This window comes from Lolium rigidum, chromosome 1 (genome assembly GCF_022539505.1).
Source record: "Lolium rigidum isolate FL_2022 chromosome 1, APGP_CSIRO_Lrig_0.1, whole genome shotgun sequence".
In the NCBI taxonomy this organism is placed as follows: domain Eukaryota; kingdom Viridiplantae; phylum Streptophyta; class Magnoliopsida; order Poales; family Poaceae; genus Lolium; species Lolium rigidum.
Window position 1 is genome coordinate 265328733 of NC_061508.1, and position 6000 is coordinate 265334732.

A 6000-nucleotide genomic window follows, 5' to 3' on the forward strand; every position below is an offset into this window, starting at 1 on the left:
CCAGAAAATTGCCCGAACTCCTAGTGTCGTCCTCTCACTCGATGAGAGTAAAATTTCAGCGACTAACATTATATATGCGCAAGTCCAAATGGCTGGAAACAGATGAAGGAGGTGACAACTTGCAGAGTTGGACTAACGTTAGCAATGTTGGTCTAAGGAAGGGTTTAGATGTAGTGGCATCCACCAAACATGGCTCGCCAAAATAGGTGGCACTTCTGTAGAGAACTTACCTGGTGGCAGCCCAAAGATTGATTCTCCCCCGCTTAACTATGAGCGGTTTTCTCACTGTAAGTCTGGTATTCACAGGTTCCTGACTATTAGACTAAATTCGGTGGCTGATCATGTGGTGCTCTCATCTCAGACTGCTTTCATGCAAGGTAGATACATCTTAGATGGCGTTGTCACTTTACATGAAAAAATTCATGAGATGCATCGCAAAAATTTGAATGGGGTAATATTCAAAATCGACTTTGAAAAAACCTACAATAAAGTTAAATGGTCCCTTCTTCAACAAGCACTCTGGATGAAAGGTTTTTCTGATGTGTGGCGTGCTCTGGTTAATAACTTTGTTTTTGGAGAAAGTGTTGCCATTAAAGTCCATGATGACATTGGTAGATATTTCCAGACAAAAAAAGGTTTGAGGCAAGGCGATCCTCTATCTCCATTGTTGTTTAACATTGTGGCGGATATGCTTGCTAGCATAATTGATCGAGCGTGCAAAAGTTGATGGCCAGATTGAAGGGGTAGTTCCTCATTTGATTGATGGGGGCCTATCTATCCTTCAATATGTCGATGACACAATTTTATTTATGGATCATGACTTGGAGAAAGCAAGAAATTTGAAGTTAATTCTTTCAGCTTTCGAGCACCTATCAGGTCTTAAGATTAACTTCCATAAAAGTGAATTATTCTGTTTTGGTGAAGCCAAAGACGATGCCAACCTATATGCCGAGTTATTCGGATGTGGGCTTGGATGCTTTCCAATTAGCTATATCGGTATCCCGATTCATTATCAGAGAGACTGAGATTGGATGAATGGAAAATTGTTGATGAAAGACTTCTGAAACGCCTGAGTAGTTGGAAAGGAAAATTATTATCCCTCGGGGGAAGATTAGTTCTCATAAATTCAGTACTGATGAATATGGTGATGTATATGATATCTTTCTTCCAGATGCCCATAGGAGTCTTGCATAGATTGGATTATTTCCGATCAAGATTCTTTTGGCAAGGGGATAATGAGAAAAAGAAATATCGGTTCACTAAATGGAGTGTTGTATGCGACCCAAAAGATCAAGGTGGACTTGGTGTCCATGATCTCGAAGTTAAAAACAGGACCTTGCTAGGAAAATGGCTGGCCAGGTTGCTAACTGAGGATGGCATATGGCAACAACTACTACGGAAAAAGTATGTGGGCTCAAAAGCAATATCTCAAGTTCTTTGGAAACCAGGAGATTCACATTTTTGGGCTGGCATTATGGCAACTAAGAAGCATTTTTTCCCTTTCGGCTCTTTCTCCATCAAATATGGGTCTAAGATAGGGTTCTGGGAGGACAGATGGTTGGGTACAACTACTCTTCGAGAACAATATCCAGCCTTGTACAATATTGTTTGATATAAGAGAGATTCATTACAAAAGGTGATGGAAGATTCTCCACCTTCTATATCGTTCAGACGTGACCTTATTGGTACCCGACTAGCTACTTGGAATGAATTGCTACAAAGGTTAGCTTCAATCCAGTTGGTTCAGGGAGCCGATGAATTCCGTTGGAATCTTATCAAGAATGGTATATTCTCGGTCAGTTCCATGTACAAAGCTTTAATTATACCTACTCAACCGATTGTCAATAATAAATCCATCTGGAAGATGAAAATACCGCTCAAAACGAAAGTCTTTGCATGGTATCTTCGTCGGGGTGTGACTCTTACTAAGGATAACCTTGCAAAACGCAACTGGCAGGGTTGTACAAAATGTGTGTTCTGTCATGAACAAGAGACAATAAACCACCTTTTTTCAACTATCCGGTTGCTAGGTCTATATGGTCAATCATCGAAATAGGGTCTACCTTATACCCACCTCGTAGCATTGCAAATATTTTGGAAATTGGGGTGGAATCTAGGTATAAAAAGCTTATTAGAGTGGGAGTGATTGCTGTCTTATGGTCGCTTTGGCTATGTAGAAATGACAAGGTTTTCAATGATAAAAATTCTTCTCTTTTGCAGGTTGTATACCGCTCTGCGGCTTTGCTCCGTTCTTGGCCCCCACTCCAACGACTTGAGGATCGCGACCTCTTTATGGAGGTGTCTACACAGTTAGAGAACATGGCCAAGGAGTTTATTTCCCAACATGGGTGGTTGCATAATCGATGGATTGAAGCCAATGTAGCATAGCCTAGTTGGCTATCTTTGTTTTCTTTATATATCTGTTTCGGTTCAGACTTGATATTCGAACGGCTGTGTGCATCTTGGTTATGCAGAGGCTGGGTGTAATACTTAACTTGAGTAATTAAGCGCCCTTTATCAAAAAATCATCTCTATGTTAGGACGTGATGCCCATATGAATGCTTATCAAACACATATTGAAGTTCCACAAATATTATCGCATTGATGAATTTCTATTATCCACTACAACTTTAAAGAGAGAGTAGACAAGTGAACCCATGAACCCCGTTCCAATTTTAATCATAAAAAAAATATTATCATTGCATTTACCTTACTTTCTATTTGCGGTAATATTTTAATCCGAAAAATACAAAAATATTTAGTTCACTTAATTGCACACAAAACCCAAAAACAACTATCTCTATTGCATTTATTTAGTTCACTTTATTTGTTTAGTTTACTTTTCTTGTGTTACCTCTTTTATTTACAATTACTAATACGAAACCTTGTGCTTGACAATCATAGGGTGGAGTTGGGGACACAAGGCATTATCTTACTTTGCAAGATTGCTAGAAGAAGAGGAAATGATACGACTCTTTCATAATTTCCCGAGAGTTCGATATAAACTCTCGAGTCACCCTTGTGGGAAAATTCTTCGCTGACACAACACTCTGCACTTGGGGTCCCAACATCATCAACGGCAAAGCAGGGTCGATCCTCCACCGGAACAGGCCCAATCGTGTAGTGAAGAGGATCGGGGAGGCGTGTAATATCCCAGGTTTAGAGGCAATAAAATGAGAGAACACCAAAGTGTGCATTGCATTCATGCATAGAAAATCCGGGGGATTTTCGCGCTTTCAAATAAAACTTACCACGATGAATCGAAGTTTCACTTGACTTGTCTGGAACTCGAAGTAGATCATCAAGTCAAGCGCTATAAACTTCACTCGTGATCTTTGCTAAAACCCTGTTTTGGGTAGAGATGATTTGATCTATGGGCTAGATCATATAGAAGTAGTTTTACAACAAACAACACCTTAAGTAAGGATTAACTACAAGATCTTATAAAGGATCTCAACATGCCATTCCTTACAACAACACATGAATAATTATTCAACTATAAATCAAAGAACACAAATAAATAAGAAACTATTCTATACTTATATTATCCATGTTTTCTACTAAATAAATGTTCCTACCATGAGTAACATGGTATATCTTTTCAATTACAATAATTGAATCCATGTCAAGGACATTCATATTCATTCATCATTAACTTTGGATCATTCCAACCTTGTTTCCTAACTCATGCCATTAAACCTAGAGAAAAGAGAGAATCATTCATATGCTTATATTATGCATTGAATAGAACCTAGATTACTATTTAAACCTTATCCAATTGAGGTACTTGTTGATACTAACCAATGATACAAGAAATATAAGTCAAGTACTAAAACCCTAAACCATATTTGAATCCCAATTCAAATATCACTTTGGTTTATAAGTAGAACCCCGCCATACCTCATGCCTACTTAATACTTCAATTAGTGAAGTATTCCCAAAACTCTAAACCTTTCAAGTAGAATTCACCCTACATAAAATATGATGTCCTAACTTGTATATCATGGATCACAAATACAAACCAAGCCATTTATACTTAAGACTAGTGCCATCTCGGTGAGTAGAATGAAATCAATATTCCATTTTACTTTGCTATCCAAATACCTTGTTTAGTGAACCAAATAAAATAGAATTCATAGAAGTAGTTGAGTTAATCATAATGAGCTTAGGATCTATCTTAGATAATTCAAGTCAGTAGTTTGCTAAGCAAGATTATTTAACACAGAGTGAAGTCAACCATATTCTTAAACCTTTGGAAACAATTCTTCACATAAAATCATGAACCAATCCATTTCCAATTCCATTTATTTTAAACTCTAGCTATAATTATAATATGTGCACAATCCATATTATGATGTACAAGTCAAACTTAACAAAGTGTTCACCAAGCACATGTTACAATTTTCAACCATTCAAACAGAGTGGTTCCTAAATGAAAGGAATAGAGATGAACATTTAAAACCATGTTCATTTCCAATTTAAAATACATTTCACAAGAACACCAAATTAATCAATTATGAAATGGTTGTTTATAAACAAAACAATACAACAGGTAGCATTATCAAATTGTTCTGCTATTAAAATATTTTAGAATCTGCAAAACAACACATAATTCAAATCAAGTTAAAACTAGTAAATAAAAACAGAAAAAGAAAACAGAAATTTGAAAAAGAAAATGGAGGGAAACTTACCTGGCGAGCCGAACAAGACCGCGAGCAGCCCATCACCACCACGTCCACGCAAGCCCACCAGTAGCCCAGCCCACGAACTAAGCACCAGCCCACCGTATCGATTCGCTTTAGGAATCGTGCGAAGAAGAAAGCCACCTTCTTCTTCTTCCCCGACGACGACAGCGCAGAGGTGAAGCCTCGGCCACCTCCTCGATGTCGATAAGAACAGCCCGGACCTCGTCAGACGTCCCGTAGCTCGACCGCGGGACTTTGGAATCCGTTGCCGTAGGATTATCAAGATTCCCGCCCAAAAACCCTAACCGGAACACCGCCGCATCCTGGACGCTCACCGCCAAGCATCACCATCGAACCGCACCGTGCTTGGAGCTATAAATAGGTCGGAGAGATCGCCACGGCTCGAGAAACCCTAGGCTCCCATCCTTATCCTCCCTCGTTTCCTAATTCTTCCTCTAGCCGCAAGTCTCTGTCGCCGGCGACCTCTATGGCACCGTCGATTGAGAGCATCCCGGAGTCCGTGCGATGGCTCGTTGGAAGCGCCGGGCCGCGTAGAGCATCCTCGGAGGATCGGAGCGTCAAGGGGAGCTCGGGATCAATCCAATTTCGCCGTTCCCTTTCTCGCACATCACCGGCAATGGTCAAATCAAGCTCAACTCCGGCAGTCATCGTCGTCGCCGACCACACCTTGAGCTTCACGGTGAGATTCCGCATCTTTAGAGCCCACTTTCGTTTCCGGCATCAACCGTAGCCGTATTTCGATATCTCGCCGGAGTTCATGGCCGCGGTAGTCCTCGTCGGAGCTAGCTCCGGTGGTCATTTCGGAAAGGCATCATCACCATCGAGTTTAGAATGTCGAGGAGGTCCAGAAAAACCTATTGGAGCATCCCGGGGAACCCTAAATCGGCGGCGCCACCGTGCCCTGGCCGCCGGCGGTTAAACGCCGGTGCGGTCAACAGCCCCAGTCCACTTTGACCAGTCGTTGCCTACGTGGCATCCGACGTGGAGACATGGCCCACCAGTCAGTCTCTGCGGGTTAGAACCGAACGGGTATGTTTAGTGTTTTCGTTTTATTTCAAATTCCAGTAAAATACTAAAACTTTGAAAAATTATATCAAATCCATTTCAACTCAGAAAATTATGAATAATATATCAAAATGCTCACAAAAATAAACTCTACCCAAATAAAATATAAAACAAAAATGTGTGTCAAAATAAAAATTCACTTATTTTTAAACCTTATTAATTATGCCATTTCAATTATTTAAAATACAATTTGAATTCAATAATTAGTGAAGTTTCAAAATTAAATATT